General features: G+C 39.4%; 1 protein-coding gene across 2 annotated transcripts in view; it reads right to left on the bottom strand.

The window, feature by feature from the left end:
- Positions 1-25,985, bottom strand: part of FAM19A2 (family with sequence similarity 19 (chemokine (C-C motif)-like), member A2) — a 186,656-nt gene extending 160,671 nt beyond the window's left edge. For both annotated transcript variants that reach the window (XM_014964002.1, XM_014964001.1), the window contains exon 1: positions 25,626-25,985. The gene's annotated coding sequence lies outside the window, so the exon portion shown is untranslated. The remainder of the gene's footprint in view (positions 1-25,625) is intronic.
- Between the last annotated feature and the right edge of the window lie 11 nt (positions 25,986-25,996).

Here is a 25,996-nt window from a genome sequence, read left to right as displayed (position 1 = left end):
GCAAGTTCAAGGTAAACAGAGACCAATTGTACCACCTTGAAGCATAACACCAAAGCTGTTATGAAAAACACCAAAAAAAAACCTTATCAGTCTTGGAAGCATACTGTAATATATTCCCTGCAACCCACATTGCTAAGCATATGAGACAACTACCTAGGAGTCATGACATAATTTTCAATTATTGGAGTGTGAGTGAGATCTCCAGCTAAGAGAACATGTTCTGCCATGTGCCTGAAGAAAACCATAACCTCCACAGGGCATCACCTTGGAAGGTACAGGATCTGTTGTGAGCCTGAAGGAATAATTAACTAGAGATGGTCACAACACTGCAGACAGATGGCAAAGAACTAACCAGGGAATGAAGAAGTCCTTCCACAACGCCTTTTTGACAATTTTACACAGTTTCCCATTCCAGAAGAATCACATAAAGTGAACCTGAATCTAAGTACCTTCTACAACCAAAAGGCCACTTTAGACACCACACCTTTTCTTTCAAAAAATCTCATGCTGAAGTCCAAAATAGATTTCTGACTTTTAAGGAAAACTTAAAGTTTTTTATTGACTTGGCTACCAGAATAATGACAAATTCCAAAAGTATGAAAATGAAATAAAGTTGATACTCTCTGGTAGTAGTTAATTTATTTAATGTTTTTCCACTTTTAAGTTTCATTGGGAATCTCAGTCAATTTATACCACAAGAGAAATCTGGCTTCTACCTAGGATGGGCAATTTTCACCCATTGGCTATTTGAAAAATATTCTCAAAAATGTATCCCTACACCAGGGAAACAAGATCCCATAAGAAGCCCTTCCTTCACCCAGATACCTTCTAGAAAACACTGGATAAGACACTGAAAATGCCCATCAAAATCACAGCCACTACTATACCATGCTATTTGGTTTATTGTCCATTGACAAAGACATATTTTTTTCTCAGAAGAGTGCAAGTACTCAGAGAAAGACTGCCACAAGAAGCTTTGTCAAGATTCTTGCTGACTTTAAGAAATCTTAAAAAAAATTTTGATTTGAAATGGAACACAGGTCTAAACAAGATTGGCCCAGTTTTGTATTTGTACAAAGATCTCAAAGTCTTATCACTTCTGCAAGCAGAACATTTAGAAAGCCCTTGATAGAGGTTTTGAACCCTGAGGATTCAAATATGTCTGAGGTCTTTTAAAATGGCACAAGTTGTCAGAAAGCATAGTTTTAAAATCTGAGTTGTAAAAGGTAGAAAACTTAGCTGAAACCACTGTTTTCCCCATGACATTACTGGGTAAGTTTCCCAGCCTTTCCTGGAGGCTGAACAGCCGTGCAAAATTCTGCTCACTGCCTGGCACAGGCAAGGTGTTCTAAAAGAGGTCTCGGCACCCAGTTTGGTGCAAATTGAGCCTGCCTTTTGCTAAAGCAGCAAGAATTCTCATTCTCTTGCAATAAGGAAATGTAGCAAGTACATACTGTCAAAACATTTTTACCAAAGCTGGCAGAGATAGAGGTGTCCTTTGCTGCACCCCATTGACAATGCTATTATTTGACTTCTCAGCATGTCTTGCAGGTGATACCATTTCCCAAGCCCGACTTCAGTTTCCTTTACACATTGAACAAATAGTGCCCTTCTCACAGTTACAATCCTGATATAAACTGTGTGAAAACTTCTGTGAAGTTATGCTGCTGGAAAGCAGCCTAACTTATCTGCAGAATTTCCAGGAGAAAACCTTCTTGTATAATCACAATATGCACCAGGACAGATCCTGGCTCAAAAATAAAAGGCTACAATGTCTTACGTAAATCTGGGGGTTGAGTGAAGAAAGGGCAGTGATCTGGAGGTCATAAATACTCTAGCTATGCTCACTCCATATGCTCTGAAGTCCAACTATAAATAGCCTTCAAATTGCTACACATTTCAAGAAAGTTGAGTAACCCAGCTTTCACTTTGTAATGTGAGGGTAAAAGTCTAATGATGCCACGGAAGGGCAGAGGAAAAGAGCTGCTGAAGCCATGCAGACATCTGCTGAAAGGGTCCTCGCTGTGAATTTCCATAGAGAGAACCAGCTGGCTTTAACACAGACAAAGAAATGAGAAAGTACAAGGCCAGCTAGAACAAGGTCAGCTCTGTGCGGCAGGCGAGCAAAGCAGCTAAACACCGACATGAGTGGTCTATGGGAGGGAGAAAGGAACAGCCACACACACCTCTGCTTCTGCACGTCCAATTCCTAGCAAATTCTACAGCCAGCTATGGCTTTAGACTAATTTTCTTTTATATGTCAATCACAAGTCTTACTTATTTATGTGTTCGGGTGTAAAAGCACCGCAAACTGAAATTTGGTCATCTGCAACCCCTTTCCAGCTTATTTGCTAATAAATTTCATTGACTTTGAAACATGCTTCCAAGCAAAAACTACTGATGTGATAGACCCTGTAGCCTTCTTGCTCCCTCCATTTCCCCTCGACTCTTTTTAACCTTTCTGTGTTCCTTCCAGCTGCTGTCACTGCCTCTGCAAACCATTACCCTAGTTCTGGGCATCCCACACCCCAGGTAGGAGGTCCCTGAATTTGGACACAATGAATCACCAGCACTTATGGTGCCAGAGTTGCCTCTTGCAACAGCTGCCCTTGCAACAGCTCTCAGCAAGTTCTCAATGTAACGATGAAAAGGACTGTGTCATCTGTTTGGCTTCACACACAAATGTCATCCATCACTTTGGAAATCACTTCTCCCACACCCCAAATAACAACTTTGGATAGACATTGAACTGTAAATAAATATCCCAAGAGCATTCAAAAGAGAAGCTGACTCTTTTCCCCTTTGTAATAATCAAAGCAGGTGAACCACAGCATTTCAATAGGCAAGAAAAAATTCTAATCAACATTAGCTTATTAATGATAATTCACATTAGCATGCTACTTTTCTTTTGACAGTTACATCCAAAAGTCCTCAAAATATCCAAACAAAGAAAAAAACTATATGTTACTTCTTCTTCAAAGACATTACCAAAAAATCTCAATTTAAATAATCTCCCTAGAATCACAGGCAATTTATTTTGAAAACAAAACCATATTTGTAATGAATAATCTTCTATTCCAGGCAATAAAAGACAGCAGATCATGAAATCTAGTATTTGATCCATTCTTCACAGGCACGGTTCAGAAAACATCTATGCTTAGGCCACAGATCTGTACATACACTACTTTCTTTGAGAAGTCTCTAGATGAGCTAAGCTCATTGATCTAAGATTTTGTGGATTTGAAGTTTTTGAAGGGCAGCCAAAAGTTTCGCTTCATTTTTCAGCTCCTTCCAGAACTTGAGATCTTGCTTCTTGTTCCTAAAATACTTAAACATATTTACATCGTAAACAACATTATGCTGAGATGTATGAAGTGGGAAAGGTCAAAAAAAGAAAGGCATCCTTAACGTTTTATTTTCTATTTCAAGTTTATTCTAAAAACAAGTCTTGAGCTCTGAATTGAAAAACGATGTGGGTTTTGTTTGTTTATTTTTTAAAATGTTGTCACACTCCTCTATCTAGCACTCCTTTCAAGATGCAGGGGTTCAATTGCTTGGCCCCTGTGTTTACTATAAAACACTTTCTGATAATGTGAGGATGACCTTTCTCCACAGAACTCCCATCTCATGAACATTGTCTCTCCGTAAGCCCTTTGAAGGACACATCATAACTGAAGTGGGTAATTTTAATTGACTATGTAAAGATTCTGAAAGCACCTACTCAGCTTCAGAAAGAGGACAAGACACATACTGCACTGGAGTACTGATCCATGTTAGGTGTTCATTCAGAATGCCAAGTTGTTTTTCCAAGACTCTGCTACCCTCAGGCAGCTCCCAAATGGAGGATGCTGTGTCCCACGGAATATGTTTTCCTTCAACTTTACCTGGTCCCATGTCAAAGAACGAGTTTCATACCCAACTCCTCTTTGATGCTTCTGGAGGAATTTCAGTTCTTCAAACTGAAGGGCTGAAAACCAGTACCTCAGCCCAGCCCTAAAAAAAAGGAAGCCTGATTTACCAATTTTCCTACAAGATGAGGTGTTGCAATTTGAGTAAGTGATTGCTAGGGCTCAATAATGCTCTACTGCATTTGGTATGAGGCGCACAGTATATATCCCTGACAGAAGATGGTAAATTCCCTATGTACAGAAACATCAACAATACAGCCATACCACGAAATCAAACAGAATGTGTAATTGAGATAAGATTTGTAAAAGGAGATAATTTTTCCTTTAAAATTAAAACAGGTCAATACAAATTGTCCAGGTCATCAGGAATAACTGCACAGCTATTCTAGCTCTCATTTTCCACAATTTTGAAATTTGCTCTCCAAACTATGATGTGGAAATACAGCATTTTCAACAATTACAGGCAAAGCATTCCTCTGTAGAATTTCAAAAAATTCAACATGTATCAAGGGCCAAAATCTGTTAGTCCTGAACTACAGGAAAATATGCAAGTTTAATCAGCTAAAGTTTTTCTGCCTGCAGTCCAAGCTTAGGCATATTCATGGACCAATCAAAAGCACCTGCAGAAAACTCAGATTTGGTCCTTAGAATAGCATGCAGCTGTCCTGATACCTTTGTCTAGATCAAAAAAAAGCAACTCAAATTCTGTTTTGATTGGTTAATGTGATTATTGCTTCAAGGTTGTTTCAATAGGGATCAAAACAGTGAATGCCACAATTAAAAATGCATTGAATAACAATTCTTGCACTAAAGAGCCACATCTTTTTATCCTAAGACTGTAACAGCTCTCTCAAGCACCCAAAGTCCACAGTGATTCTAACCTTGTAGCTGACATGACAGTATCTCCTGGCTAACTAAGCTTTCTAACTAAAGCACAAAAGCAAAGGTCCTTCTTGTCACCTGTACTGTGTAACAGCTACAATCACTGGAACTAAATAATCTGAACTAGAAATGCCAACTCCTCCTCTGTGCAATGAGAATGCAGTTCTTACAAGAGCTTGTTCAGTGACAGAGACCTAAAAATGTTCTAAATCACATTTGGCTGAAAGCCAAAAATTCCAATTAAATGTTAGACAAAGAAAGGGGGAAAAAGGAATTCAACACAAGACACACTAATTGCAGTCACCAAACTACTTTCTCTTGGGAATGTTTTGCAGAAGTCCTTGGAAATAAAACCCACTGCAGATATCATTATAATAAAGCTATGCAAAATTGTTACTTAGGTGAAGATTGTTTGGAGATGGGGATTAGTTTCTTTGAGTAGACTACTTGAATACAAACCTTACTAAGGTTCACTTCCTTTTTCCAGAACTTCCTTACTGCCTTTGGAGTAAGCTGTATCTCCAGTAATTTTCCAAAATTTTGACCTGGTAATGGCTGCTGCTTTAGTGTAAAGAAGGGTTTCATACAGCTCTGAGTCAGGACTCTTCAGGGCAGACAGAGAAACAAGTAGTTTAAATTTGATTTAATTAGGGAATTTGATTAAAACACAGTGGTATTTTTCAGCATATGGGCAGAATTGTATGCATATAATCTTTTTACATGCACAAATGACAGTAAGTTATGCAGGCTGTCTCACCATTTACACATGTGATCTTAATTTGTGCTTATTGAAAGTTTCCACTCGGAGCCGCAGAACTGCAAATTATAACTGAGGTCAGTGGAAGCTATAAGGACTTCACATCCCTAATGTAAATTACCATGGCCATGCATCAGATGAAAATGCAGACCTCATGTCCAAAAGATGCTTTGACTAGAGGGGCGGGAAAATTTGCTTTACTGGCCCTGAGAAAGACACGTGCACCACCCAAGGTAAAATCTGCTGCCTCCTCATGTTGAAGTTTCATTCCCATTAGCACTAAGCAGTACTGCTGATGTAGCCCAGCAGGTCAGCTGAACACTACAAAAAAAACCAAGTGACGTCCCCAGAAAGCAGACTTCCCAGTCTACATTTAGCATGGAAGTAGGATGAAAGTCAGGATTCTAGTGAGAGTTTTTCTGACACCGTTGTCTATGCTGCTATGGAAAAGACATGAAACTGTATGAAGAATTGAGTAAGAGCAGCAAAATTTCTTCTAGGAAATGATGTTAATACACTCATTTGGGAAGGCTTGTGAGGAAAGAACAGAAGGGCTTCCAAAATTCTGTAATCTCCCTCCTTTTTTAATAGAAAAATGCGGGCTGATTATAAACACATCTATATAGCAATCAAAACAAAATCTGCCAAAAGCTACAAAGGTAATGCTTCAAATTTAATGCAAATAGTGAACCTGAGTTAATAATGCAATATGGAGAATGAACTAAATGACTCTTGACAAATATTCATTGCAAACACAATATATATGTATCCTGATTATCATAGGTCCTACAAAAGCCACCATGTAAATAATCAAAAAGTAGATAAATCAGTTCTATGTTTTGTTCTTTTATTTGTTCACAGCATATACATATGCATGTGTGCAGCATGAGAGCTGCTTCCTAGAGACCGTGCTGTGTTACATCCTTCAAGTACTTCTATTCCATCTAATGGATATAGAGAGTGGAATGAAGTGGGTCCAGCAGAAATGTTCCACTTTGCACAAGTACTGCTGGGCAGCTGTTTGTACTGGGTTTTGTGAAATGCATTTGTATGAACTCAGGAAAAAAAAAAAAAAAATAAAAAAAAAATGCCTAAACCAGATGTAGTATTGCCTCGTTGCTAACCATTAGATGTCATGCTTTAAAGATGTTATTGCACTGCTCGTGGGTATTCTAGACATACACATGCACATGGCTTGGTCAAAACCCAGTCCAATATGTAATTGTTACTTTGAACCAGGGCCGAACAAAGCTCATCCTTCATTCATTTTTATCTAAACAGCAGTCACCATCAGTTCAGCTGTACAAATCGCTGATGCTAATTCTTTCTATTACAGATGGGCCCTAGGGTTTTAAACTGTATCCATCAATCTAAGTACATATATCCACTCTAACATTTGAAGACAGATTTTGTCATTAGTTATGCAACTTGTGTTAACAGTTATCACAATTTATCACAAATAATTTTCAATTTTTTTAAGTGTATAAGTATTTTAAAAGCAAATTTTAAAACTTTTTTTTATATAAAAGGAGGCAGCTAAGTACATAAAAAAGAATAATGTTCATTCACTGAGAGAAGTATAATCCTCGTATTTCTGTAGGAGCTTACAATTTTACCTACCAGAAAATATTTTATCTCTGTATTTTAGGTGGCATGAGAAACCATTTTTACAAATATTATATCTGGCAATTTGCATCATTTCCTGCAATTAAAATTGTAAGAACTCTTCACAAAATGGTACTTAGAATCTTTCCAACCATAATTAATGTTTTCATGTGTTTTCCAATTAATTAGAAAGTTAAAAAACTGCATTACTCAATACTTATTTGGCTTTTCATCTCCAATTAGTCAGATATTGATGTTTTGCTAATACAATGTCCTGCAACAACAGGCTCTCAAATACAGATATTGGGGGAATCAGGGCAGATTCTTCATAGCCTAGAAATATTAAGGAGGCTTGAAGCTCCCCAGCAAATTAAAATACAGCAAAAAATTATTTTGCTGATAGTGGGGAGTGAAGAAACAAATTCTAGGGAAGAAAAAAAGAGGGGGATATGGGATGAGGAAAGAAGGTACATTGCTGATCATATCAGGGTTGGGACTCAAACATTTTATTTACCTAGTGACTTCAGCTGTCGCTGCCTACACTAAGAATCACTTCACAACACAAATGACAAGCAAAACTATTTCTTATTTTTAAGATTCTCTGTCGTTCTGGGATAGTTTAATAATCTAAGAAGAAGCAAAGAAGATGTTCTTATATTACTCCCATTAGACAAAGGAGAGTTGCTCTGGTTTGCTTTCTGTTGGTGTTTTCTTTTCTGTAGATTGATCCTATCCAGTCCCAACAAGCACAATGGGAGTATGGGGACTGATGCCAGTAGACCTATATTATACAAAGAGCCAAAACTAAAGAAACTTAATGAATCACAGTTAAGTCACTCATGGGAAAATCAAAACCACAAAGGAAATCTTTATAATACTCTCATTGGCTGTTTTGATAAAACACTAGTAGACATTAGAAATTGTATACTTCTCACTACTCATAGGTTGAGGCACACAGACCACTGCCACAGCTAGGACAGTATTCGGACTTGCAGTTGTAGACCTAATGGTAAACTGCTGCAGTAAGGACTAAGGACTACAAGATTCTCTTGCAGGGGTCAGACTTGCAAGTGAACCAAAGGACAGAAAAATTTTTTGCCTTATCTTTGTTCAGCACCTCACTCCTGACTGGTTATGCTAAGTGCCGCTGTCACAAAAATAATTAATACAAAATATGCCTCTTTCAGAACCGCACATTTGTTTTATTGCTCTGAAATTCCACGAGTAAATTTTTACATGCATTCAGTATATGCTTATTCATTCATGTGGAAACTCTTCCTCTTTTTTCCCCCCATTACAACATAGACAAATGCTTCTTCTGAAGTTAACTGTCCTTCTAGATGATACTCTCAGCAACAAAAGTTGACCTGAGAAATAAAATTTAATTAATGTCATGCTCTTTATGATTTAGAAGGAAAGCTGAAATCACCCTTTCCAGACCCACTTTTAAAAAGCTATTCTCTTATTATTTATTTCTCTTAAAATTGTCAGAAACATTAAATCTAGCTTACCCAGCTCGGTTAACAGACTCATAACTTGTGAGATTTTTCAGTCCTCAGCTGAAGATCCAGCCTTTGAATTGGGAGCAGAGGTATTTTTTCACAATCTAGGATTTTGCATTAGACTACATCATTAAATGACAGATAAAGAAACAGATGAAAATCAAGTTTTAGCAGAAATTGCCTCCAAGGCTAATTAATTTCATAATTGTTGTGTATGATGATATTATTCTTCCTGTTATCTATCAGTAACATAGGTACCAATTGTTCAAGATTAAGACACCTAAATTTAGGCACTGAAATATAAGTACTCAGTTCAGTTGGCTGAACACTGTATCTGACATGCCCATGAGTCATATGTCATAGATCTGACACAGTGCTACAAATGCCATCCAAGTGTCTTAAATACTTTGACACATTTAAAATGCTCACTACAGATAGTTAAATATATACGTTTAGGGCAAGTTATTCAATTTGACCAACTTGCCATGATTTCAGCTGATCCAAAGTAGGTGTCTGCTTTAGGGCAAGCAGCATCACTCCACAGGTCTATTGATAAGAAACAGGATTCAGGTACCTGAACATAACCATGCAGAAACATCTGAGATGCCCAAGGGAAGAGATTGGCAGGTATGATGCAAGGCATCACTTGCATCTGATTCAGATTGGATTCTGCACCCATTTGAAGTAGCACTTGGAGGCCATAAAAGATACTCTAGAGTGTTCTAAATTACGTTATACACCTGACTCCAACCCTGGATCTCCCTTGACTAATGAGGTTCAATAAGGGCAAGTGTAGTGTCCTGCACCTGGGGAGGAAGAATGCCAGACGCCAGGTTAGGGATGGACCTGCTGGAAAGCACTTCTGAGGAAAAGGATCTGGGGGTCCTGGTGGATAGTAAACTATGTGGCCAGCAATGTGCCCTTGTCGGCAAGAGGGCCAATGGGATCCTGGGCTGCATAGGGAAGAGTGTGACCGGAAGATCGAGGGAGGTCATTCTTCCCCTCTATTCTGCACTGGTGAGGCCACAACTGGAATACTGCGTCCAGTTCTGGGCTCCCCAGTTGAAGACAGACAGGGAAGTGCTGGAGATGGTACAGCATAGAGCAACAAAGTTGATTAAGGGATTGGAGCATCTCCTTTCAAGGAAAGGCTGAAAGAGCTGGCACTCTTTAGCCTGGAGAAGAGAAGGCTGAGGGGAGACCTTATTAATGCTTATAAGTATCTCAAGGGTGGTTTGAGCGAGGACGGAGCTGGACTTTTTTCAGTGGTTCCCAGTGACAGGACGAGGGGCAACAGGCACAAACTAGAATATAGGAAGTTCCATTCAAATATGAGGAAAAACTTCTTTACGGTGAGGGTGACAGAGCACTGGAACAGGCTGCCCAGGGAGGTCATGGAGTCCCCTTTTCTGGAGATTTTCAAGATCCGCCTGGATGCAGTCCTGAGTGATGTGCTCTGGGCAATCCTGCTTAGCAGGGGAGTTGGACGAGATAATCTCTGGAGGTCCCTTCCAACTCCAACAACCCTGTGATTCAGTGATTCCATGATGAAGCTAAAGCAACTACCTCACGTATAGATAGTTACAACTGACACCTATTTTAGGTCTCAATCTCAAGCTGAATCCTGCCTCCACTGTCCTTTTTGGTAGGCTATGACCGAATTTCCAACACCAAAACCCAAGCAGCACTGGACTACTTTAATCTTCACAAAGCAGCAACAAAGTGACACACAAAGTTTTTTACCCTTTGCACATCACTTAAGTGTCTGAAGAGGAAGCCTCTATTATCATTAAAATAGGACATTGTAACTTTGAATGTAGCTTTTCAAAGGTTCATTATCTAACAACAAAATGAATCACAACTAAAGGTGTGTTTACTTCTAATCTGGTGTAGCTTGTGTTTTGTGGTGTGTGTGTTTTTTGAGTGGTTTTTTTTTGAAGAAAGAGAGGGAGATGTCTAAAAAAGGTGTTCTTTTCAGATTCTTTAAGCTGGCTCAGGAATTTTATTTGATGATGCACCATTATTACTCCTCTACAAATACCATGGGATTTAATGCATTTTTGAGCAGAGGCTTCAAGATTAAAAAGAATAACTTGAAAAAATAAAATTACTACCATACATTTGAACGGGGAAGGAAACATAATACTATGAGACCTATGAGACTACTGCTACACCTAGCTGTATCATTCCAAATCATAAATTTTAATCACTGGGAAAAAGATCTTCAGGCCAATCAAGTAACACAAGGTGGTGATAAAACACAATTGTAGCTGTTCTCCAGCTTCCGGACTTGCTAATGTCAGTAAAAAGGTAAATTCCAACTAGAAGTTCTATTAGTGTTGAAAATGCTGAAAGGTGGTTCCACTTTCACCTTTTCAATCAAAATAAGCCACCCAAAGAGCTTTTATTATATGAGATTCATAGAATGAATTTCAGAGTAACTACAATAGTTATGTGAAGGGCTCAACTCTCTCTTCTCTGACAGATCTAGGCCATCTTTAAACTTCCTTCATCACCTCTGAGATTGAAATTAAAGAGGAGGTATGCAGCACTCAGTCTGAAAGCTCTATAGTATTGAAGGCTAGCAGAGAAACTGAACACATGGAGTTAACCATGAAGGAATACGATGCTAACCAACATTACTGACAGGACCGCTAGCAGTTGCAAAATTACCTGCATCTCTGTTCTGTTTGTGGTGTCTGCTGCTCAAGTCCTTTAACTTATTCTCAGAAAAGTTACTTTGTTACACATGCAAAAGACAGTCCTTTTTTAAAAACCCATTTTATATACGTATATCTTCATCAATGCCATTGGGGGATTGAGTGCACCCTAAGCAAGTTTGTGGACAACACCGAGCTGAGTGCTGCGGCTGATACGCCTGAGGGATGGGATGCCATCTAGAGGGACATGGACAGCCTCCAGAAGTGGGCCCCTGTGAGCCTCATGAGTTTTAACGAGGCCAAGTCCAGGGTCCTGCACCTGGATCAGGGCAACCCTCAGTATCAATACAGGCTGGTGGATGAAGCGATTGAGAGAAGCCCCGAGGAGGACCTGGGGGTGTTGGTTGATAAGAAGCTCAACATGAGTTGGCAATTTTCACTTGAAGCCCAGAAAACCAACAATATCCTGGGCTGCACCAAAAAAAGCATGGCCAACAGGTCGAGGGATGTCATTCTGCCACTCTAGTCTGCTCTGGTGAGACCCCACCTGGAGTACTGCACTTCAGCACAGAGAGACATGGATCAGTTGGGGCAGGTGCAGAGAAAGGCCACAAAAATGATCAGAGGGCTGGAGTACCTCTCTTATGAAGACAGGCTGAAAGAGCTGGTGTTGTTCAGCCTGGAGAAGAGACAGCTTCAGGAAGACCTTATTGCAGCATTTCAGTACTTAACGGGGGGCCTACAGGAAAGATGGAGACAAACATTTTAGCAGGGCCTGTTGGGATAGGACAAAGGGTAATGGATTTAAACTAAAAGAGGATAGATTTAGACGAGATATAGGAAGAATTTTTTTACAATGAGGGCGGAGAAACACTGGAACAGGTTGCCCAGAGAGGTGGTAGATGCCCCATCCCTGGAAACATTCACGGTCAGGTTGGATGGGGCTCTGAGCAACCTGATCTAGTTGAAGATGCCCCTGCTCATTGCAGGGAAGGGTTGACTAGATGACCTTACAACCCTAACTATTCTATGATTCTACGATATTTTGCTATATTTGATTCTTAGTATTAAAAATAACTTTGGATTTAAAATTTTTCTGACTGTTCTATTCAACCCTGGTCACAAATCAGTCAGACTTGCCGAGGAAGCCTGGTGTTGAAAGTCAGTGTCCTATGGGATGGCAAAATGACAGCTATGCTCAAAAAGAGATAAGACAGTAGGGGCTTGAATGCATTCAGAGGTAGGAGGAATTGCCCTCAAATGGCAAAGAAAGGGAAAAAAGTGGACCTAGTTCAGCAATCATGACGAGCTCATTGGAAATTTAACTAGCAAATTAAAATTCTCCTAAAATTGCTACTATAAATTATTATGCTGGTAAAAAGAAAAGCAAGGAGTTGTGCTCTCTTATTACATGAGTACTAAATTAATTGGCATTACTATTCACTGGGGTGAGGGACATTTAACTTAGAAATCCAATTTTTGTAGAAGAATGTATTTAGAAGTATACAGAAGTTCTTAATTATTAGTATGTAGTTACGAATCAAAGACATATCATTCAATCACAATTTTAAAAAACTTTAAAAATCTAATGAAACAATAGATAATAGATTTGGTTTCACTTTTTTCAAACAAAGTGTTTCTTGGACAGAAGCCTAAGTTAAAGATTGTTTAAATTAAAAAAGGAAGGACATGCACAATTTCTTCATCATTCTTCTCTTCACCAATTATGGTCTTTTCTTCAATGCTAGGAAGTATTTACAATAGTTAAGAATGAAAAGGCCTTACAAGCAGGGTTCCATAGAAAGTCATAGGCAGACAGACTTTTCTCCAATGTATGGTTAGATGTTTCCGGGAAGCACTAATGAAATGTCTTCCACAAATGTGAAAAGAGCACAAAATAAAAATAGAACAAAAAGTAGAGGCCAGGAACAGCTTCTTTCCACTGAAACAAGACCGACTGTTCAATACCTGCTAAGTCCTCCCACAATAGTGTTATGTGAAATGTTGGCTACCACTAAACAACAGAAAAAATATGACAGAGCATTTATCAAAGTACAAAGCAGTATTTTTCTCATATTGTCGTTTCCTTCTTTTGTTAGTCTAGTCTCATTTGTCATCTGGCTCCAGCCGTTACTTAAGTTCCTTAACAGAGCAACTTCACAAAAGAGAACTACTGGATAAAAACTAAATGTCTTTATCAAGACCACAGTCGCTGGAGAACCTCAGCAACAGCTGATAAAAACACAACAGAGAAATTGTTTGTCCATTATGCTACTTCTTTTCCAGTGGGCTCCGATCACAGAGTTTGTATTTCATGGACAACTTAATTTCAAAAATTCTCCTGATATGAGTAGAAAGGAGAGACTACAGAGAACAAAGATTTTAAAATAATAATTTCTACTAGAAACAATCACATTGTGAGAGCCAACATATCATTATGTACAGATCTCCCAACATCCCATCTACCTCCAAAAGTACCCATCATCTAATAGACGAAACCATTATGGTAGGCCTGACTCATCCTTCGGCAAAGACCAACTGAGAGAAAATTATAATTAGCTAACAAACAACAACTCCAAAAGTGGTAAAACAGAGAAGACGTACCTTTAAATCTTCCCAATCTGTCATTACTATGATCTGAACTCCATAGCCCACTGCTGACCAGGAAGATATTATATATCAAGCAAAATTTTGCATGTCTATCTCACAGTTTCTGTTGATAATGTAGCGTGATATACACTAATTTTCTGACTGTCAAACATTTAATTCACATACAAACAGTTCATAAATTTTTTTGGATTGTTATACTTATTTGGAAGTAAATGTATTTTATATGCAAGTGGAAGTATCAGCTGTAAATAAAATAAAAATAAATATACCTGTGGAGAGATAATAGCTTTAAAGTTGCAATAGCTTGGCCAGTAATTGGAAAGATGTTCCTTCCAGGTGCTAGATAGAAGTAATACAGATCTTCTGGTCAAGACCAGAATACATACAGAAATTAAAAGAAGCTACAAATTGCCTCTCCAGGAAGGAGGCCATGAATTACCCACAACTGCCTGATTTAAGATGCTGAAAGAAAGACACAGAGAGACTGAAATATGCAACTCGAAACAGCTGTGGACATAAGTATTAAATCATAGCTTCTTACTTTTTCCAATAAAATAGTAAAGTTTAGGTAGGATTGGGTATACACAGACTTTTCTTTTATCTCTTTGTTTAATGAGTAGGAATTTTGGGAGAATAAAAAATATTTTGCTTTAAAAATCTGGCTTTGAATCACCTTAATCATTCACTAGAAAGAAATATTTTATTTCAGCTGACAGAATTAGGCCTGTCATGCTACTATGCCAAGAAACCAGAAAAGATAGCAACTAAACTGAAGCAGTGCTGAACCAAAAAGTTCCAGCTTCAAGAGAAATGAGGGGAGAAGTGAAGCTATCTGCTTAACTGCTTACTCATCCATATATTTCAATATTTACTCAAAAGGGGGTACAAAGATGCATAAGGCACAAGTAAGTTGTGAACTTAGAGTATCCAGCAGAGCAGAGGATACACATCACACCCCTCAGCTATGAAGCTGACGAGAATTTTAGGTAGCTTGAAAACCTCACAGCACATTTTTCAACCATATGTATATTGCACTCATTTTAAATCAGCATTTAACATCTACTGACTCAGAGAAAGAAAATTTTCCCCTGGGAATATTTTCACTATTTTTTCCACAAAGTAACTCGGAGAACTAGGCATGAGCTCCCATACACAGCAAATGAAGGACATCTATTAGAGACTTACTTTTACTACAGCTTGAACACAAGGTTCAAACCGGAAAGACGAAGACTTTTTAAAATGTACATTTCTGCCTTCTGCTATGGCAGGGTCATGGACAAATTCTCCTTTTGTCATATCATTTCCATATTTTGCTAAAGCAGAAATCTGAGCAGAGAAAAAAAAAAATCATAGTACCATGGAACAGCTAGAGTTGGAACAGACCTTAAAGATCATCTAGTTCCACCTCCCCTGCAATGGGCAGGGACACCTTTGGCTAGATTAGGTTGCTCAAACTACAATTCATGGAAAGGTAATTGGGATTTACCACAAGCTAAGCTATTGGCAGAACACATACACATTTACAACGTTTAGTTTGTATGCGTTAACTAGGTATCACTAACCACAATGGCAGAACCAGGATTATACAGCCTGAACTAGTAGATATTATTTGATTTAATAAACACACAGATGTGATGGAACCCGTAAGCAACAAAGATTGAACTCACTCATCGTTACTGAGTCATTTGCAATTTTTGCAAACTAAAGTTTATTAGACAACCACTTAATTTGAAGAATTATTCTAACAAATTGAATATTACCATTACCAAAAGAAAACATGAGAATAACATACCAATTCCAAAATGTCCACATCTATGCAAAACATAAGAAATATTATTTGTGTTTGTGCTTAAGTTTAGTCAAAACATTCTCCCGGGGTGGAGAAGGCACATAAACTGAATTTTTCATTTAGTCAAAACAAAAATCAACTATTCATCCATCCATGTATCTATTTTCATTTTGTGTTTTATTAAAACAGCATATGCAGTAGTCCTGTCTATATTATTGATGACAACATGGTGGCTATTGGACTGATATAATGGTCTCAAGGAGTTTCCAAATATAAATATATTCTAATGAGATAATCCCTAGAGCACAGATATGGAGGAATGCTATCTAAATAATGTCACTTCTGTTGCAGAATTGGTTTCAAATTAATTGTTTCTTTCTGAAGCTATAATTATCAGGAGGAATGCAGTTAGTCAGAAAAGATGAAGTTAAAAAGTGCATAATGTTTAATAGCTCATTAAATAGAAAATATATTGTAAATCTGGGAATCAGAATGACTTGCAGCTAACTGTGAGATGATGGGTCATGACATATGAAAAGAGACTTTTTTGGCAGGAAAGCAATTTGGTAATGCTGACTGCAGTCTGCATTTACTTGACATTCGGAAAGATCATATGACACCAATGCAGATGAGGTGAACAGTGAAGAGAAAAGGAAGGGCAAGGAGACCTAGAGGAGAAAAAGTTAGGTTATGAGCAGCTGGGAGGATGATGAGGAAGAGGAGAATATGGGTGTCATTAAAGTGGGAATGGGAACAAGGTGTTACATTAAAGGGACTTGGTGTATTCATGCAGCTATAGTGATAGTAGTGTCAGCATTTTTCTCACGGGGGGGTTTATGCAGAATTCATATAGGTGAATAATTAGCAATTTTGTAACTTCTCTTCCGATAAGAAAACATAGTAACCGTTACATACCCATTGCTCTGAGTAAGATTTTAAAAGCATACTTCATTTTTGAAAAGCATGAAGCGTGTATTTACCAGATGTCAAACACGCCTTTATAATAATGAAACAAATAAAAGCAACTCCAAAGAAACTCTGAAACATTTAAGAATAATTATATTGTTAAAAAAATAATAAAACATTGCACCACAGCCTCAAAGTGAAAGAAGCTCAAAATAGCTGAGCTAAGCTTAATCTTTCTCCTAGTACATTTTCACATAAGCAGTGACCCCAACAATTACACAAAAATGATCAGAACGGGAGAAGGCAGCTGTGCATTTGCATGGTCACAACTAAATGCATGCCACACCAGCCTGAACAAACGTGAGGGCTAAAGCCCCTTAAAACCTTATACAGTCATCTAAAAGCATAAAATGACGTACAAAGCACTGCAGCATGTGGGTTCAGATTCCCAGATGAAGGACAAGCAGCTTAAAAGGTGACAAAAGTTACCCAGAGTTACATTCTTTTATTTTGTTAAGTTTTGACCACAAGCTGATCCATGTGGTAAAACAAAATCTAGGATACAATCACCAAAAATACTTCTATCAGTGTACTGGTTTTGTCTGGGACAGAGTTGATTTTCCTTAATAGTAGGTCATATGGTGCCGTGTTTTGGAGTTGTGACCCTGAAGTGTCAGTGGCCATGGATAAGGGCACACTGCAGCACTTACACCCCAAAGAGATTGTGGCCTATGGACAAGGCCACACTGGAGCAGGTACACCTCAAAGTGACCATGGCTGTGGATAAGTCCACACCACAGCAGGTGTACCCCTGAAGAGACTGTGGATAAGTCCACACTGGAGTAGGGGCAAGGGGAGGCGTTCATTGCAATGTTAAAATCTATGGCCTGGTCCAAAGAGACCATGGGTGGAAATGGTAACAGATACATATTTCAATTTACCCATGATTTGAGTGGCATGTTATAGAACATACTAAAGCAGGCACCACTCAAACTAATGGAGGATGAGCCTCACAAGAAGCAGCCCAAGTGCAGCAATGACCCAAACTGAACCGGTTTTGGTGCCCAATAACTCCACACAACACACTACCTCTCCTGTCCTGAGTGACCACCACAACAGGTAGAATCCAAATCACAGACTAAATTAACTCAATGGACATTTTATGAACATTACACAGGGGTGGTCCATAGACTAAGGGAACAATAACTGTGCATATATCAAAGGGCAGGAAGGGGAGGGGGGTGGTACATAACAATGTATTGGATAGTGTGGGACCTGAGCATGACGTAAAAGGTAAAGAATAAGGCACGGAGATTGTACTGGTTTTGGCTGGGATAGAGTTACTTTTCTTTACAGTAGCTTGACACTACCTCTCCTGTCCTGAGTGACCACCACAACAGGTAGAATCCAAATCACAGACTAAATTAACTCAATGGACATTTTATGAACATTACACAGGGGTGGTCCATAGACTAAGGGAACAATAACTGTGCATATATCAAAGGGCAGGAAGGGGAGGGGGGTGGTACATAACAATGTATTGGATAGTGTGGGACCTGAGCATGACGTAAAAGGTAAAGAATAAGGCACGGAGATTGTACTGGTTTTGGCTGGGATAGAGTTACTTTTCTTTACAGTAGCGTGTAAGTTGCTGTGGTTTGGATTTGTGATGAAAATAGCATTGATAACACTGGGATGTTTTAGTCATTGCTGAACAGTACTTACTCAGTGTCAAGGTCTTTTTTTTCTGTTTCTCACATTGCCACACCAGTGAGAAGATTGGGGGTGTCGGACAGCAGACACCAGCTGACCAAAGAGATATTGCATGCCATACCATGTCATGCTCAGCAGTAAAAGCTGCAGGGAAGAAGAAGGCAGGCAGGACGTTCGGAATGACGGCATTTGCCTTCCCAAGTAGCCGTTACCTACGATGAAGCCCTGCTTTCCTGGAAATGGTTAAACACCTGCCTGCCAATGGAAGCAGTGAATATATTCCTTATTTTGCTTTGCTTGTGCATGCAGCTTTTGCTTTACCTATTAAATTGCCTTTATCTCAACCCACGGGTTTTCTCACTTTTGCCCTTCTGATTCTCTTCCCATCCCACTGCAGCGGAGTGATCGAGTGGCTGAGTGGGGCTGAGCTGCCCACCAGGGTTAAACCAGAACAACCAAATTATAATGTCTATAAAAAGAAAATAATAAACTCTCATCGCCATAAAGAAAAATAAATCTTCATGGGGGTAAAAGAAAACGTTTCCTAAGTCAGAAGCTCAACCAGCACCTGGATTCATGGTCACTTCTTTGAACGTCCACTGCACAAATATCAATATAATGCCTTCATTACGAATGTTTGGACACTTTGGCAGTAATGTATTTTAAGTATTACCTTAATTCCCATGAAAAGGATATCCCTCATGATTCTAGATTGAACAGAAAAAAGCAGGATCATATAATGAGAAGTGTCAGGCAACACTAAACATATTGGCTGATAATATCATATCTGAATCTATAGCATGTTATGTCAGCATACAAATACAATATTTCTTCTGTGTTGATTCCAGTAAGCTTATAAACCCAAACTTATCTCCCTTTATTTGCTGCTATTGCCAGACCTCAAAATAAAACTTCCCATCATTTAAGTACAGTCTATTTGTTACAATTCATAGATTAAAAAAATTTGAAACTAAATAAACATAGGTAACACAGTCCAGAGAGGGAATTCTTCTTCTGTCATGGTGCTGAAACAGGTCTTTTTTTCTGCAATTAAGCTTTAAGCATGACCTCATTTCTTGCAGGAATACCATAGCCTGATATACTTTGTCAGAACGTAATATTTTACTTTAGCGTCATACCAGTAACATCACATTTGAAAATTTACATTATTTTAATTGTAATTTCTAATACCATAATACATGGTAGCTACTTGTAGAATCTTGCTGAAAATTACCCACTGTTATACAGTCTCTGTTCTGAATTTAAGGGGATTTAATGTTTTTAAAAGGTGTAGGACTGACAGGCCATGGAAACAAAGCTCGAGTCCCGAATTTATACCCAGAATACAGACACGAACATAGTCATCTCAACAGCACCCCACCTACATGCCTTCAACATGGATCACTCGAAGCGGTTAGCAATGTTTATTCAGGCTCACTTCAGAAAAGCCCTCAAGTACATAATTAATTTGACTAGCCCCATTGAAGCCACACGCTTACAGCTGAAATGCCTGGCGTGATCAGACCTCAGGTCTTGCCTCTCCGTGCACACAGCAGGCACACGTCCTAATGTTTGCTAGTGCTGACTTTCACGACTTGGACAATTCTACAGTAAGAACAGAGCTAAGACCACTAATTCATTTTAGATAAACCCTGAGATAAGCTTCATTTGGTACTGACGGTCATCCCTTGCTGGAAAAGATCCAAATTTCAAACAATTTCCTACATACAAACGGCACAGAAAGCCATTATCTTTCCTCAGAGCCATCAAGCCACTCCATGTTACTTTGCAGTGCCATTAAGTGCAATGACACAAAAGCCAATGACAATTTATGGTTGAGCCTGAACTCCAAAGGACAAACAGCTATCTTAAACAAGAACGGTTGCCGAAAAAGCCTCAACTGAAAGGGGATCTAGCGCATGATAGTTTTAATGCAGTGCTCACAGAGATCCCATTTGCACAGTCCCAAGGCAGAAGGTGGTGCCCAGCCTGAGACCCCACACCAAAGGCTTTGGGACAGTCCTCTCATACACGTAGTTTCACATGGTGAGGGAGAAGCCACAGGGAGAGCCTGTAAGCAGAAGTACTGTCCTGCATAAAAATGCTCAGATGAACATGAAAACCCATTTGGTGACCCAAGGGCTGCACCATACCCTTTCCCCCATTCCACGACATGACATATCAAACAGAGATGAGCAGAGGGCCACACACCACGTAGCTAACTGGTTAGCGGCAAGGTGGACTGGAGGCCACAGCTCCGTGTTATCAATATGTGATGCAGAAACTGCAGTGGGGGAGTGGAAGAAATCCAATACTAGAGTATCACTGCGAATGTGAGAGACTTGTCAGGTCTGTACTCCTGTCTCTAAAAGAGCTGCTGTGAGACTGCATGTTACCGAGAGATTTATTTTAGAAATGTATTATATCCTGCTTTAAAAGAGAAAAATAAAGCAAAACCAGTACACTAAGCAGTTGCGGTTTGGTTCTAGTAAGTCAGTTAAAATGAACAGTACTGCAATACCACCTCCTTGCACTTCCAGAAGGAAATTGCTTTATTGGACAAAGCCAGCGGTCCGCACAGTCCAGTACCTCATCTTCAAATACTGGATCTGACTATTGCAACAGAGGCAAGAAATCTTCCACACAGAGAGAGGTCAGCATACAACCAAGGCTAAAAACTTGGTTATCTATTTCAAAAATGTTTCATACTTACAAACCTTAATATTTTTCTACTTATACAACCGAATAGGTTTCTTGAACTGTGCTTGTGCATTTGCTAACTTGTGAAGTTTGTCAGTCTAAAGCGCCTTATGTGGCCTTAGCTCCAATCTGTGATTTAAGCATAGAACATTACCAAACACCCACGAATCCAAAAAAAGCTCTGTGTGCTTTCACCTGTGTGCTACCCTGTATTATGGGTCTCCCCTTGGCGTTGTTAAAGGGATGCTCACAGTAGAGGCGGCTGCACATGATGCTGTCCTGGTGCCGGGAGACTTGTGTTCAAGTTTCATATTACAAGATCAGCAAGATGCGTAGTCAGGCTACTGGAAAATGTATGCTATTAACATAGTATGGATTACAAGGACTGATAAGCTTTAAACAAGGGGGGAGAAAAAACTGATTTCCCACTTTTTTACACATGCAATTATATAAGTGATTCTTTCATACCGCAAAAGGTACAGGAGCTACTTGTGTAAGTGCTTACTCACACAAGGACTAAGGATCAAATCCATACAAAGCATTTTCTAGTGCTACTTCAAGCAGTAGCTACAGCTACAATGCATTCTACAAATCAGTGTCCTGATGCATCTGAACAGAAAAAAAAAAAAGCTAAGAAAGCTTTTTTTAGTGACTTCGTCCCATTTTATGTAGTTATGTAGTGTCCTGCCATAACTAGTACTGTAAGGCACAGTGTCTTTATTTTCTGTCTCCAAAGCATTTTTCAAAACACACTGCATGAAAGAAGCTCTATAAAAATGCCTTGAATTGTTTATCTTTAAAATGTGACTGGTTTGCACTAGCAGTATGAAAAAGTATATTAGGTGGCCATTATTATTTTGTCTTCTCTTTTGATAAATAACTGACTCCATATGGTAAACAAGAGTGGCTGGGAAGGGTGTATAAGGAATCAAAGCACAAAAATCACTATCTTCCCAAGTTCTACCAAGAGCAAAAGAAGATAGCTCTGTAGCCGTCAACAGGAAAAATGAACAACATTACTGTTGATGTTTCTAGATTCATTCATATGTCTGATGAGTTTTATAAATCTGAACTGAGTTATGAGGAGGAGTGTTTTGAAGCATATATTAACAGCTCACAAAACCAAATCACTGGGCCAAATTTCCTGTTGAAATAACTCCAAGAGTGGGCCTTTGTCTTTAAAAATGATTTCAAATGTGAAGGTGTGCACTTAACAATGGATTCTGTGAAGCTCAGTATACTATGTAAATGTTTTCTCATCCTAAAAAAAAAAAAAGCAAGCAAAATCCTTTTAAAGTGCACACTTAAATTCAGTGATCTAAGGATAATGGAGCAAATCTCCAGCTGGTTTAAAATGTCAGAGCTTCATCTACTCCAACAGAGCAATAAAAGTCTACATCAGTTGGAGATGCCCCTCTTAACACATAAAAATGGTGATCAACGGGGACGGGTCAGTATTCAGCTCTGCTGACACAGGACCCTTCTGTTCTATTCATCCAACTTTTGCCTCAGTGCCTTTAAAATTCAATGTTTCAAAAGGTAAATGGAAAATGCATTATCAAATGAAAAGCTATTGCTACCTGAATTACCTGGAGCTGTAGTAAAAAAAACGATGAGAGAAAGATATTTAAATGAGATGTTTAAATATAGACTGTAAATATGAGATTGAACATTAATTAATCAGATATGCAGGGTCTTCCTTTCCTTTAGCCTCTGTATCATCATGCAGTCTTTGTTTACTTTCATTTATTTTCTTTGTTTGATGACGTTTGACTAATAAATACATTGATGAATTGCATCAGTAAACGCCATCCATATGTCACAAAAATAGGATGTACTCAGTGCTTCTGGCACACTGATGGTAAGGGATTTTTTTTTCTGTTTGAACTTTCAGTACTTAACAAAGGAAAAAATACTGCTTTGCTGGAAAAACTTCCTGATCTTTATTTTAATTTTCAGTGAACAAACAGCTGCAGTATAATGTGACTTAATGAAGCATTTCTAATAAAATCCTACAGAAGTTAAAACAGGGGCACAGAACTGCTTGCTCACTGATAGTTGTATCATTCAGATTAATTTTTCAAGATGGTGATCACATTTTTGTGTAGATGAGTATCAGGTAATGCGATTTTCTGTCTTCCAAAGTCGGTGATTTCCTTTAGTGTGATAACTGGTAAGCATAGTTCTTTTATTTACTTATAGTAAGTAAAACATACAACAGAATTTACGCAACATATTTCTGATACACTATTTAGGCTTTACACATGTTGGTAAGTAGCAATATGGCCAGCAATAAATTTAAGTGTGAAGATGCTCTGATCGAAAAAATTCCGTGGTATGTTTTGCTCACCAAAAAAACATAACCTGCATTTGTAAAGATGTCCTTTATCAAGTCTGTCATCACTTGTGATGAAATTATGAAACTTCTTGGCTGCTACATGTTTCTCTGCCACCATAATTCAGTGTAAAGTATGATTTGCTTTATGTAAATCTAGATAGGGTTCAATGAATCATCACTTTGCAACCTGCCAGTAAAGCAATCTCCAATATCTGTCTGTACACACATCTATTTACTTCCATTAAGAACAAGTTTTTCATGTATTCCCCACCGGAATTATGAAGTGCATTACAAGCATCCACATGTAAAGCCGAGATCCCTTAGATCAAACGAAGAGACAGGTAAAAAGGTTACCTCATATGTCCAGTAAGATAAAAGATACTGCCAGATTAGTTGTCATTCTCTGATTAAAACAGCATGACAGGAATCAAGATTTTATCTCAAAGTCAACCACCACCAGCAGCATATCTAAAATTAATGCCACATTTTTGAAAGCTCCCTTATGTTCAAACAACATGTGGAACCTGTGAATAATAATCCTGATTTGCTATCAACTAACTGAGCAATGCTTTCCACTGAAATTATGGCACTTAGGTAGTTTACATTTATAGGAATAACTGTACTGTAGTTTTGGAAACTGGGACTTTATGAATCAAAAACCACAGAGCTTTCAATATTGTCTCAGCAGTATCAGCTCTTTGAAATAAAATGTTAATAATTAAATTTATACGAGTTACTTTACTACTTTTAATTATACACTCAGAAAAACAATTTAGGCATCAGTATGAAATGACTGCACAATTACTTTGAAAAAGTACAATGAAAGATGTAATCTTTGCCACCCCTGATAAAAATGCCTTAGTATGCTCTTTCCCAACTTCAGCTAAGCTGTGTTCCTAGTACCATTGAACTATTTTTCTAGCATTTACCCTATGCTACAGAAAAGAATCCTAATTTATCAATTTGACTTCACTTAGGTCGGCCCATAAAGCAGCTTTAAAGTGTTAAACATATAGCAGCCTGAATGCTAATGTCTGAAACTAGTTGGTAAGACAGAGAAACCAGATAACAATTATCATTTAGTCAATAGTAATTTAAATGTATCCACTGCTGTGCGAAGACCCTAAGACCCCGAATGCTTTACAGGGCTTTCAGGGAGAGGGGTTGAGTATATTTATTATTTAAATTGACGGTTCTGCAGGAGTAAAAGCACGGTTCTTTAAATACTGAGACGGTGTCTGCTGGGGGGGGTGCACGGTCGAAGTGGAGTAAAAAAAAAAAAATACTGATATCTCCGAGCAAAAGCTGGAAAGAGACAACTGTAACTACACATACAATTTAAAACGCTTTAAGCAATGATTTTAACCCTCAGTAAGAATGAAACACACAGCAGAGCCATGCGTGGCAGCTCCTACCAGGGCAGAGCGAGCCATTGCTCTTTATTCTTTGCACAGATAACCCGGTGTCCGGTCCCACAGCTCCACAGGAACAAAACAGGCTATTTTAAAACTTTCTTTTGCAAAGCTATAAATGGGGTGGAAGAAGGGAAAAGCCCTCTCACTGTGGCACAAAGAACATGCAACATATTTAGTAGGTAAATGAGTTCACTGAAATGCAAAGCAAGAAACGTGGATGGACAAGGTATGTTTCATACTATATGCACCACAACTTGGGGACCGCTACACACAGGAAGAACTGACGCCATGAACTGTCTCTTTATAGCTTTTTTTTTTTTTTTTCTTCCCCAAAGGATTGATAAAGCGGCTCCTCGCTCTTCCAGCCGCTCTCTGGAGGTGGCCGATGAAGCCTCCGAGCTCCAAAGCGGAGTGAACCCCGAGTGCCCGGGGGGTGCGGGGAGTTACCGGCCACCCTTCCTGCACAAGTAGTTGGGCTGAAAAACGGCTGGGTTCTCCCGGGCCCCCCACGGCTCTGTTGAAAGGATGAAGTGTTCTTTCGAATAAAATGAAATAAATGTAAAAGGAAAAATTAAACATATATAGATTTAAAATTAAAAAAAAAAAAAGCGTGGCGGATGCCCCGGTGCAGGGCTGGAGCAGGGTGCCCCGGGCAGCCGGCAGGAGCCGCGGAAGGGCGGCGGGGGCAGCTCCCCTCACACCCCGCTTTCTGCAACTTTTGGGCAGCGGGAGGGCGGCAGGGCCCGCACACCCCGCGCCTGGCCCCTCGCCTCCCGGGCCCCCCACCGCCACCCGGACAGACACACAGACACCCGCCCCTAGAGCCCTCCGCTCACCTACCTGCAGCCCCGCTTCCTCCTGGAAACACCTAGGGATCGGCCGCCTCCCGTCGGGAGGGAGCTCCGGCTCCAGCTCCAGCCTCACCGCCCGGGCATCGCCGGCAGACGGCCCGCGCCCCGCCAGCGCCCGGGGGCATGGAGCGGCACCGCGCCCGCCTCGGCTCGGCTCCCCTCGGCTGGGCCGGGCTGGGGCAGGCAGCCCTCCGCCGCCTCTCCCCCCGCCTCTCCCTTGGAATACACCAGGAATCCGGTAAAGAGACGCTGGAGGAAGGGTGAAGGAAGTAGGAAGGGAGGGACCACTTGAAGTGTTTCTCGTGCACGGTCTCAGAGTATTTGAGTGGGGGAAAAAAAAAAAAAAAAAAAAAAAAAAAA

The sequence above is a fragment of the Calidris pugnax genome, unplaced genomic scaffold, assembly GCF_001431845.1.
Source record: "Calidris pugnax isolate Ruff unplaced genomic scaffold, ASM143184v1 scaffold44, whole genome shotgun sequence".
Classification (NCBI taxonomy): domain Eukaryota; kingdom Metazoa; phylum Chordata; class Aves; order Charadriiformes; family Scolopacidae; genus Calidris; species Calidris pugnax.
The sequence above is the reverse complement of the archived record's forward strand: the minus strand, read 5'-3'. Positions and strand labels throughout refer to the sequence as shown.